The 12,647-nt window shown below is 44.7% G+C and overlaps 1 protein-coding gene across 1 annotated transcript in view; it reads left to right on the forward strand.

Moving 5' to 3' along the window:
* Nucleotides 1-12,647, forward strand: part of CTNNA1 (catenin alpha 1) — a 332,156-nt gene that overhangs the window by 245,464 nt on the left and 74,045 nt on the right.

Genomic DNA, 12,647 nt, shown 5'->3' on the forward strand with positions numbered 1-12,647 from the left:
ATAGGGGAGCTGTTCCATTCCCCTTATCATTTTGGTAGCCCTTCTCTGTACCTTCTCCATCGCAATTATATCTTTTTTTTGAGATGTGGCAACCAGAATTGTACACAGTATTCGAGGTGTGGTCTCACCATGAAGCGATACAGAGGTATTATGACATTTTCCGTTTTATTCACCATTCCCTTTCTAACAATTCCCAACATTCTGTTTGCTTTTTTGACTGCCGCATCACACTGATCCGACTATTTCAATGTATTATCCACTATGACACCTAGATCTTTCTTGGGTTGTAGCACCTAATATGGAACCTAACATTGTGTAACTATAGCATGGGTTATTTTTCCCTATATGCATCACCTTGCACTTATCCACATTAAATTTCATCTGCCATTTGGATGCCCAATTTTCCAGTCTCACAAGGTCTTCCTGCAATTTATCACAATCTGCTTGTGATTTAACTACTCTGAACAATTTTGCATCATCTGCAAATTTGATTACCTCACTTGTCGTATTTCTTTCCAGATCATTTATAAATATATTGAAAAGTAAGGGTCCCAATACAGATCCCTGAGGCACTCCACTGCCCACTCCCTTCCACTGAGAAAATTGTCCATTTAATCCTACTCTGTTTCCTGTCTTTTAACCAGTTTGCAATCCACGAAAGAACATCTCCACCTATCCCATGACTTTTTACGTTTCCTAGAAGCCTCTCATGAGGAACTTTGTCAAATGCCTTCTGAAAATCGAAGTATACTACATCTACCGGTTCACCTTTATCCACATGTTTATTAACGCCTTCAAAAAAAGTGAAGCAGATTTGTGAGGCAAGACTTGCCTTGGGTAAAGCCATGCTGACTTTGTTCCATTAAACCATGTCTTTCTATATGTTCTGTGATTTTGATGTTTAGAACACTTTCCATTATTTTTCCTGGCACTGAAGTCAGGCTAACCGGTCTGTAGTTTCCTGGATCACCCCTGGAGCCCTTTGTAAATATTGGGGTTACATTAGCTATCCTCCAATGGATGATTTTAATGATAGGTTACAAATTTTTTTTTTTTATAATTTAATCTTTATTGAACATTTTCAAATATGAATTACAATTTTCACATTTCTGTGCATAATCAGGAAAAATTGTGGACAGTTTAATATCACAAATAAAGAATAATACTCCATTCCAAACCATAAACACTTCCATCACACTAAATACAAATAATGGTGGGAACCGAATACTATACAAATTATACCAATACTAAATCAGAGAGATTGCTGCCAGGTTACAAATTTTTACTAATAGGTCTGAAATTTCATTTTTTAGTTCCTTCAGAACTCTGGGGTGTATACCATCCGGTCCAGGTGATTTACTACTCTTCAGTTTTTCAATCAGGTCTACCACATCTTCTAGGTTCACCGTGATTTGATTCAGTCCATTGCCCATGAAAACCTTCTCCAGTACGGGTACCTCCCCAACATCTTCTTCAGTAAACACCGAAGCAAAGAAATCATTTAATCTTTCCGCGATGGCCTTATCTTCTCTAAGTGCCCCTTTAACCCCTCGATCAAACGCTCCAACTGACTCCCTCACAGGCTTTCTGCTTCGGATATATTTAAAAAAGTTTTTACTGTGAGTTTTTGCCTCTGCGGCCAACTTCTTTTCAAATTCTCTCTTTTGTTGGATCCTTCTTCCAATTTTTGAATGAAGATCTTTTGGCTAAAATAGCTTCTTTCACCTCCCCTTTTAGCCAATACCTTTGACCACGAGCGAAACCCATCCTGCTCGCAGTCAAAGGTCCTGGGAGGCTCGATAGGCCACGAGCAGAGTACAACCCGCTCGTTGCTGAAGAGACTAAAAAAGTGAAGTCTGGATAGCTACAGGCAGAGTCCGTCTAGCGGCCCAGAATGACATCAGGTTAGCCTATGCAAAAGAGCGAGGAAGGGAGGAAGTGTGCATGTTTGTGTATGAGGGAGGGGAGCCTATGTGAGAATATGTATGAAAGCAAGAGATTGGGAGCATGTGATTGTGTATGAGTGTGTGTGAGAGAGAGGGGGAGCCTGTGTGAGGGGGTGTGACTGTGTGCGAGACGGGAGGAATCTGAAGAGTTGTAAAGGTCTTATGTATATTTGGCACAGAATGTGGACAGGGGCCAGTGGGCCGTGAGCAGAACCCATCCCATTTGCAGCCGAAGATTGTGGGAGGCTCAGCAGGCCACAAGCAGGATGGGCTCTGTATGAGAGAGAGGGAGCCTGTGTGAAGAGTGGGGTGTGTGTATGAGACAGAGGGAGCTTGTTTGAGGGTCTGTATGAGAGAAGTGTCAAAGTCTAGGAGTGGAGAGTAGCAGGAAGAAAATAGTGGGAAGTGTTTGAACTTGGTTGGGGAGGGGATTTATAGCGGAAAAGTTGGGGCCTAGCCAGGGGAGTAGGGAAAGAGGGTGGAAGGGACACTCTTATGGTGTACTTGTAGGGGTAGGGGCATTGTGCTCAAAATATTTAAAATTCTGCATATTTGAGTAATACATTTTCTGTATTAATTTTTAAACTAAATTGCTCACTTATGTTTATTGTGCTACTTTATGTTGGTCAAAGAATGCCGAATTTTGCCGGGTTTTTTTTTAATGCAGAATTTAAAAAATTTTATGTGCAGAAATTTAAAATTTTGTGCGCAGAATTCCCCTATGAGTAGGAATTTGAAAATATACGTGAACCCTCTTGAAATTCGGACGGTTATTCAGTCACTTATAACAACTAATTATTTATTAAAACCTTGATTTGATATTTTTTTCAAGAATGTTGGTATATAAAAATTCTAAATAAATAACTAGTTTGGAATATTGTAACTCTATTTCTCTAAGGACAAACAGAATGGTAGTCTTCACACATGGGGAGGTGACGACTCAGATGGAGCCCGATGCACAAAATTTATTAGCTTGCCCAATACCCCGTGTTCACACGGAATCCCTCTTCAGTCTCTTTTTTTCTTGTGGAGCTGTGAGCCGCGTGGTTTAATTGAGCTCTAAAAACTTTTGGCTTTTTTCCTTGTGGAAAACTTTGATTTTGTGGATTTTTGCAATCTTTTTCCTTTGGTCCATTGCCGGTCCCCTCTTGGTACCTCCGCTTACTGCCCCCCAGTCAGGGTTTTCGGTGTTTGGGTTTCTTTTTTCAGTCTGTTCCCCCCCATGGTGGCCGTGCCTGGGTAGCAGTCTTCCATTGATGCCTGCCGCCATTGTTCTGAGCTTTTCCCCATTTGTTTCACCCATCGTGGCCACGACTGGTTTCCGCCGATGTCCCCCCAGTGCCTGAGGACCATGTCAATCATCGATCCTCATGTTTGTATCCTCTGCCTCGGGGCATCACATGACTTCCGGGGTTGCTGCTTGTGTGCCTAGATGACCCCGAAGGGACATTGGCTTTAACTCGACAAGATGGACCACCTCTTTCGGTCGAAGTTCAAGCCATCAGTATCTGAGCACCTCTGAGCTGCACCGTTGGACACCATGCCTTTAACATCGGTGGGACTGTCTGTACTGTCAAGGTCACCGGTGGTTAGGGGACGCTGGAGATAGACAGTGTTCGATCTCCTCCTGGCCGAGGACGTCTGGTTCATCATCCTCGTCCTTGGCACCGGGGAAAGACCGAGCCGAGCATTGTGGGAAGACCAAGAAGCATCAGCACTGGTCCCAGTCAATGCACCGGGGATGCACTGGCTTTTTACGTGATGCCCCCGAAGCAACCCAGTGGCGAGAAACACTCACCCTCCATCGATGCCCGGGGTCCAAGACTGTCTCCACTGGTGCCGGTCAATGATCACCCCTGGCGAGTCTGAGGAAGATCTGGCCACCCCTTCTTCATCCCAGTCTGTGTTGGAATAGGCAATGTTTGAGGAGGAGCTGAAGCATCGAATTCAGCTAGCAGTGGAGCAGATGCTGCAGGGCTTCGATCCCTCAGCACCAGTACCGCCCATCCTCGTACCACTTCTGGAGAAGCTCAATGTGCTCATTTGGTGCCTTACTGACCCAACTGGCATCTGTTCCCGGGGGCAATACATGTGTTCGGGGCACCGGGGCATCCTGGTGGGCGACTGGTCTCCTCCAAGGAAGCTCAGTTGAGCTGGCAGAAATGCTGAAGCCTATAGTCTTCTGTCCAGTTCCATTGGTGACTTTGGCCAAGCACCTAAGGCCCATTCCCCTGTGACATACAGTGAGGATGAGGGTCTCTGACCCCTGGGAGGAATGATCAGACAGAATCCTCAAAGGATTTGGATGGTCTCTCATCAGACCCTTCTCCTTTAGAGGAGTGAAGGAGGTCTCCGCCTGAGGACTTAGCATTTGCAGAGCTTGTCAGGGTTTTGGTGGAGGCCATCCCATTCCAATTTTTGACTGAAGACGCCAGGCACAAAATGCTTTGAGGTTCTTCAGTTCAAGGGGCCTCCTAAGGAGATTGTAGTGGTCCTGGTGCACAAGATTCTTACGAAGTTGCTGCTGAGTGCCTCCCGTGAATAAGAAGGCGGATGGGATTTACCTTGTCCAAAAGACTGCTGAATTCATAAGAACATGCCATACTGGGTCAGACCAAGGGTCCATCAAGCCCAGCATCCTGTTTCCAACAGTGGCCAATCCAGGCCATAAGAACCTGGCAAGTACCCAAACACCAAATCTATTCCATGCTACTGTTGCTAGTAATAGCAGTGGCTATTTTCTAAGTCAACTTAATAGCAGGTAATGGACTTCAATAAGAGTCAGCAGTCCCACCAGTCGGTGGTGGTCGAATCTGCCCTCGAGAGGGCCAAGCACACTCTGACCCATTCTTCAGCTTCCTAGGAGAAGGACCACAGGGCATTGGGCGCTGTTGGGAGGAAGGTGTTCCAGGGCGCCATGCTTATTGGCCACATCGCTTCCTATCAGCTGTACATTTATTTATTTATTTAACATGTTTTGTGTGCCGTCATTCGGTTTTGCCAATACTCGTGGGACATCTGGAAACAGGTGCAGGAGGCGGCTGGGCAGCTGCCTCAACAGCAGCAAGACACCCTCATGTTGCTGGTACACAAAAGTTTGGAGTGTGGAAAACACTAGTTCCATTCGACCTACAATGTTTTCAAAATGGCATCGAGGGTCTCTGCAGCAGGAATCAGCATCTGCAGATTGACTTAGCTGCAGGCCTTGGATCTCAGACCAGAGGTACAGGAATGACTCACTGACATGCCGTGTGCTGGGATAATCTCTTCGGAGATAGGATAAAGGATGCCGTGGCACAACTCCAGAACCATCATTAAACCCTCCAGCTCTCTGCCAGCACCCCGGAGCCGCCGTCCTCATCCAGGAGGCCATCAAGGCCAGAGCCAAGGAAGTCTTTCACTAAAGGAAATACTATCCTCCGCCTCCTTGATCCTGTTCACTCTGAGCTCCTGTGGCTATCCCAGGCAGCAGAAAGCTCTCAACCCAGCCAGCTCCTCAGTCAACTCGGGGGGGTGGGGGTTTTAACTGGGCTGAAGGGAACATAAGCCAATTGCCCATTCCTGGGACTATGGACCTTCTGGTCGGGAGCAGGCTGAGGTTCTTTGCAAACTAGTGGTCCAGTGTAACCTCGGACCAGTGTATTTTGTCCATCATCCACCAGGAGTACCACTCAAACCTATTGGGTGTCCCGCCAAATTGCCCTCTGTGCCCATATTGGGGGGCCGGTAGTGCATCAGGAGGTGGTGCAAGCAGAGCTCTCCTCCCTCTTAATGGCCAAAGCGTTCGAGCCTGTGCCACCAGGTCAGAGAGGGCGGAGATTCTACTCCAGGTATTTCATGATTCCAAAGAAAACAGGAGGACTCCGTCCCATCCCAGACTTGAGAGCCTTGAATAGGTCTCTTTTTAAAAAAATAAATAAATAAATAAATAAATAAAGAGAAAAAAGTTGAAGATGGTTTACTTTGGGCATCTTGTTCCCCCTTTTGCAAAAAGGGGACTGGCTATGCTCCCTCGACCCAAAGGACACATACACCCATATCGAGACCTTGCCCAGTCACAGGAAGTATCTCTTTGTGGTGGGAGAAAAAGCACTTCCAAAACTGGGTGTTGTGCAATGGACTTGAGCCCGAACGAAAATTCTTCACAAAATGCCTGGCCATGGTGGCGGTGCACCTCCACAGACTGGGACTGCATGTTTTCCTGTATCTGGACGATTGGCTGGTCAAGGGCATATCTCAGACAGGGGCTACCTGGTCCATGTGCTTGACCATTTAGGTGTTGGAGTCACTAGGATTCGTTTTCAACTACCCAAAGTCCCATCTCAGTTCGTCACCTCAATTGGTCATCATCGGAGCCCTGTTAGATATGGCTCAAGCCAGGGCCTTTCTGCTGTGCCAGATGGCTGTCGCTCTACATAACAACATAAGTTATGCCATACTGGGTCAGACCAAGAGTCCATCAAGCCCAGTATCCTGTTTCCAACAGTGGCCAATGCAAGTCACAAGTACCTGGTAAGTACCTAAAATTTAATAAATCACAAGCTACTATTGCTTATTCATTTCCGTAAAAACAGTTTATGGATTTTTCCTCTAGGAACTTATCCAAACCTTTTTTAAACCCAATTACACTAACTGCTGTAACCACATCTGCTGGCAATGAATTCTAGAGCTTAACTATGCGCTGAGTGAAAAAGAATTGCCTTCAACTTGTTTTAAATGAGCTACTTGTTCACTTCATGGAGTGCCCCCTGGTCCTTCTATTATCTGAGAGAGTAAATAACCAATTTACATTAACTTGTTTAAGACTTTTCATGATTTTGTAGACTTCTATCATATTCCCCCTCAGTCGTCTCTTCTCCAAACTTAACAGCCCTAACGTCTTTATCCTTTCCTCATAGGGCAGCCGTTCCATGCCAGATATCATTTTGGTCATCCTTCTCTGCACTTTCCCCAATGCAGCTATATTTTTTTGAGATGCCGTGACCAGAATTGCACACAGTATTCAAAGTGCGGTCTCACCATGGAGCGATTCAGAGGCATTATGACATCCTCCGTTTTATTTGCCATTCCCTTCCTAATAATTCCTAACATTCTGGTGACCATTGCAACAGAGATGCATCTCTGGTGACCATTGCGATAGAGATGCAACAGAGCCTGCAGTATCAGCCTGGCATATGTTGAGACTGTTTGGTCACATGGCCGTGACCATCCATGTTGCTCTCTTGGCATGCTTACACATGCACAGAGCTCAATGGACCCAGTTACAATGGCTGGAGGCCACTCAGCCTCCAGGATTGTATCCAAGTCACCCTGACTGTCAGGGACTCTTTGCCCTTGTGGCAGGTACTCTCCAAACTGGAACAGGGGATTTCCTTTTGGAGTCTCCCTACTCAAATTGTGCTATCCACGGATGCATCTGCCTTGGGTGGGGAGTTCATGTCGCTGGGCTCAACACCCAGGGACTTGGTCCGTTTGGGAACGTTCTTGTCAAATCAATTTCCTGGAGCTTCGGGCAATCAGGTACACGCTGTGGGCTTTAAGAGATTGGCTGTCCAACAAAGTTCTCCTGATCCAGACTGACAACCAAGTAGCCATGTGGTATGTCAACAAGCAGGAAGGCATGGGATCATACCTCCTGTGTCAGGAAGCAGTCTAGATCTGGTCTTGGGCCCTGTCCCACGAGGTGGTGCTCAGGGCTATGTACCTGGCTGGAACGGAGAATGTGGTAGGGGGCAGGCTGAGTCTAGCCTTCAGACTCCTTGAGTGGTCCCTGGACCCAGGGGGTAGTGAATCGGATTTTCCACCTTTTGAGGGAGCTCAGACGTGAATCTGTTCATGTCCCACTGCAACAGGAGGGTGCCTTGGTTCTACTTCATGTCCAGGTCAGACAGCAAATCAACCTAGGACACCCTTGCCCATCATTGGGGCAAGGATCTTTATGCATATCCTCCAATTCCCTTAGTGGCAAAAACTCTCTTGAAGCTTCATGAGGACAGATTGACTATGATCCTCATAGACTCTCTTTGATTGAGACAGGTCTGGTTTCCACTCCTGTGGGAGTTGTCCATCTGGGGACCCAGATCTCATCACGCAAGATCAGGGCAGGCTACAGCATCCCAACCTCCAGGTCCTGTCGCTCACAGCCTGGATATTGAGAGGTTAATCCTACAACCACTGATCTTTCAGAGAATGTGTCTATGGTCCTGGTGGCTTCTAGAAAGCCTTCCACTAGAAAGTCCAATGTACTGAAGTGGAGGAGGTTTTCCATGTGGTGTGAGCAGAAGGCCTTAGATCCATTCTCCTGCCCCACACAAAATTGCTTGACTACCTTCTGCACTTATCAGTGGCTGGCTTAAAAAACATCTCCATCAGAGTTCATCTTAGTGCGATTGGCGTATACCACCAAGGTGTAGATGGTACGCCCATCTCTGTACAGCCTGTAATTGTACATTTCATGCGGGTCCTTCAACTGAAGCCTCCCCTAAGGCCTCCCACTGTGTCTTGGGACCTCAATGTGGTGTTGACTCATCTGATGAAAGCTCCTTTTGAGCTGCTCCACACCTGTGACCTGAAGTACTGGACCTGGAAGTTTATTTTTTTGGTGGTGATCACTTTGTGCAGCGTCAGCAAGCGCCAGGCCTTACTGACTTATCCACCTCACACTAAGTTCTTTCATGTCAGGGTGGTCGTGCATACACATCCTGAGTTTCTACCTAAGGTCATGAAGGATTTCCATCTTAACCAGTCAGTTGCCCTGACAATTTTCTTTCCCAGGCCTCATTCGTTCCAAGGGGAACAAGCACTGCAGAGTTAAACTGCAAGCAAGCCTTAACCTACTACCTAGTGCGGAAAGAAACCCATAGACAGTCCACCCAACTTTTTATTTCTTTTGATAGGAATAGGTTGGGTGTTGCCGTTGCCAAACAGATAATATCCAATTGGCTAACAAATTGCATCTCCTTTTCTTATGCCCAGACGGGACTGCGTCTTGGGGGTCATGTTAAGGCTTATTCTGTCAGAGCCATGGCAGCGTTGGTGGCTCACTGGTGAGCAGTTCCCATGGAGGAGATTTGCAAGGTTGCGACATGGAGTTCTCTTCACACATTCACATACCACTGTCTGGATAGAGTTGGCCGATGCGACAGGTTTGGCCAGTCTGTCCTCCAGAACCTGTTTGAGATATAGAGCCCAACTCTCCCTACCTAGGGCCTATTGTTTGGGTTCAGGCTGTCTCCCCCTCTGTTACCAACAGCACCATTGTTTGCCCATTGGCACCTGGTTAGGTGTGTCGGTCCTCTTTTGTGTTGGGGAGCAACCTGTAGCTAGGGATTCACCCATGTGTGAGGTCTACCATCTTGCTTCTTTGGAGAAAGAGTTGCTTACCTGTAATAGGTTTTTCTCCAAAGACATCAGGAGGTTAGTCTTCAAAAAACTCCACCACCCCACAGAATTAGGTGGTTTCTTTTTTTATTTTATCGTACTTCTATGTTATGAGACTAAAGAGAGACCCCGTGTGGATGCATAGTGTAGGGCATGCTGGGCATGCTCAGCGTGCCTAGTCAAAATTCCTAGAAACTTTGGCATAAGTTTTCCACATCGGGCTCCATCTGATGTCAACCCCCATGTATGAGGACTAACATCCTGCTGTCCTTGGAGAACACCTGTTACAGGTAAGCAACTCTGCTTTATCTTGGGCTTCCCACTTCCACTATAAAATCATTAAAAAATTATTCAAAATTTGGCTGCACAAATTCTGACACTTCTTGAACCGACCATATAATACCAGTATTGAAATATCTTCACTAGTTACCAGTTCAGTCAAATTTAAGGGTTTTTTTTTCTCCTCTACTCAGTTCCAACAGTGTCACAGGATGCATTCCTTCTTTTATGGTTGACGGGTCTGCAATATGCATTTCCCCAATTCCTCTCATTACACAAACAGTACAGATATGCATTCAGAACGAGGCAGAGATTTCTCATAGCTCTGGCATGGCTGAGACAGCCATGCTATGACTATCTCGTGCAGTTGTCAGTCCAACCTCCAAAACGTCTGGAGAATTACCAAAATCTAACTCAACAGGGAGGAACGCTCCTGTACCCACTTCACTTCTCGCTTCACCTCACGGCATGAATGTTGAACGCAAAATCTTAGCACTATTGTGTTTGCCGCTGCCAATACACAACATTCTCCTCTGCAAGAAAACCATTGACTCGTCTTAATTATTCCTTCAAATGGAAACATTATTCCAGCTGGTGTATATCTCACTCTATCAACCCTTTCACTTGTTCACTAGAACAATTGCTCAACTACTTATACCATCTTTACTAAACAGAATTCAAGACTTTGTCAGTAAGAGTTCATTTATATGCTGTTGCAGCTTATTGCCAAGTCAAAGGACTATCCATCTCTGTGTACCCTCTCATTTCACGCTTTGAGGGCCTGCTTCATTTAAATCCTCCAATATGAAAACCTCCAGTTCCTTGGGATATTATTATTCTGACAGCTCTCATGACAAGCCCGTTTGGACCACTAGAACATGGAACGTTTTATTCCTGGCAGCTATTACATCCACAAGATGAGTGAGTGAACTTCAGGCCTTGGTTCATACCTCACCCTATTTACAATTCTTCCATGATGAAGTGGTACTTCAACCACATCCAAAATTTCTGCCAAAAGTAGAATCCATTTTTCATCACACTACCATCTTTCTTTCCCAAACTGCACCAGAATGAAAGAGAAAGCATTGCACACTTTGGATTGCAAGCAGGCCTTAGCTGCTTATAAGAAAAGAATATAAGATCACAAGCATTCCCAACAACTATTTGTCTCCTACAACCCTAACAAACTTAGAAGTAGCAATAACAAAAAGAACTCTGTCCAACTGGATCACAAACTATATTCAGTCCTGCTACATCTCGGGCTCTTTACCTTTGATTAGCACAATCAAAGCACATCAAATACAAGCTACTACCTCTTCAATAATGCATTTAAGAAATGTACCAATTTCTGACATCTGAAAGGCCACAACATGGTTATCTGTGCACACTTTCACAGCCCACTACTGTCTGGATCAATTTTCAGCCTTTGACAGTTCAGTGGGTCATGCAGTTTTGAGTTCCATAGAAGACAAGTAGAGGCTACAATATAGATGGACAGGTTGTATTAAAAAAGGACAAAGCAAGAAGCATTTCACCGCAACCCTTTGCTTGGGATTCCCCAAGACAGTATGCCTAATTCATCCTGCTGTCCTTGGAAAAACAGTTTACAGTAAGCAAACTTGCCTTAATGTATTGAACATTTAGTAGCATTGACAGGAGATTGAATTAGCATAACTGAAACCTGTGAGCACTAGTGCCTGTCAGAAGCTAGGATAGATTTGATGATTGGTGGTACTGCTCACAAATATCAACCTGTGGTGCTAGTTCAACTTTTGTTTATGGACAAACACATAACATTTAAAAACAAATTCTATTGAAATGAGATTATGCACTGAAGAGAAAAGGTCTCTGTTCCCTCCAAAACATATCAGCAAAAAATACTTTTGACTTTTACATGTACACAGTGCTCTGAAATCTTGTACTTGAGGCGTTTTCTGAAGTACTGACAAAGGACACGTCACAAAAAATATTATAGTTCATTTAAGAAAACCTAGCTGTATTTAGGAAATTGTTCTGATTCAAGCCTCAAAGTGAAGAAGGCAGTAGATCAGAGAGGTGCTGGTATTTAGTCTTTGTAATGAGAGCGGTTTCAAATGATTGGATGACAGCAGATTGTTTTTCAAGAGAAGTAGGAGCAGTATGGATGCTGTGAACTACAGGCTGGCTAATCTGAATGTTTTTTGGGGAAAATTAGGAATATTTTGAATTCAGTGGTTTGAAGAATCAGAGGTTGTATACATTTACAAGGTCACAACAAATCATATTTCTTTGACTGGATAAGAAGGGAATATAATCGAGAAAGAGCACTTTGTTGCAATAGGTACTTTTGACACCGTTTCAAACATGACACTAAACAAGCTGGTCCAAAAAGCAAACCGGGAGAAGATCTATAAGAGCCAGGAAGCAAGTAAACAATGTAGACCAGGTTTCTATCTTGGGAAAGGATATGTTAAACACATTTTTTGGGGGGGTAGAGCGAGGGACCATTTGGTGAGTGGATTTTCTCCCTGGTAGGTAAGTCCTTGAGGACACAAGTAATCCAAAGTGCTCGACTCTGGCAGAATTTCGCCTAAGATATAGGCTGCAGCAGGGGCTTATGCGGTTATGTGTATAGCTATCCTGGTCAATCAGTATGATTGCATTTATTATAAAATCTTTCTGGCAGTGGTGTCTCAGGAGTAGTTCATCATATTTTCCATGAATTCCAATCACTTAATACATCAATAATATACTACATCGGGATGATCGTTTGTTGATGTCACATAAAATCACAGTCCATGGTCTTACAAGAGTGATCTGCAATCATTACATTATTCATCCGTGATCTCCCTAATACATTTTTTGAAAACTAAGATGACTGGTCTGCATCGTTTACTTGCTACCTAAACAAGCTGGACAGCCTGGAAATTCGTCCTCAGGTGGTATGGTTTCCCTTGGACCTGTAGCAAAACAAATTGTGAAAGTATATTTTTACACTGCTAGAGAATCTGTAGGAATAATGATAGACTTACTATAAAATTTGAATTTATTAGATGGAATTCA

Source organism: Rhinatrema bivittatum, chromosome 18 (genome assembly GCF_901001135.1).
Source record: "Rhinatrema bivittatum chromosome 18, aRhiBiv1.1, whole genome shotgun sequence".
Taxonomy (NCBI): Eukaryota; Metazoa; Chordata; class Amphibia; order Gymnophiona; family Rhinatrematidae; genus Rhinatrema; species Rhinatrema bivittatum.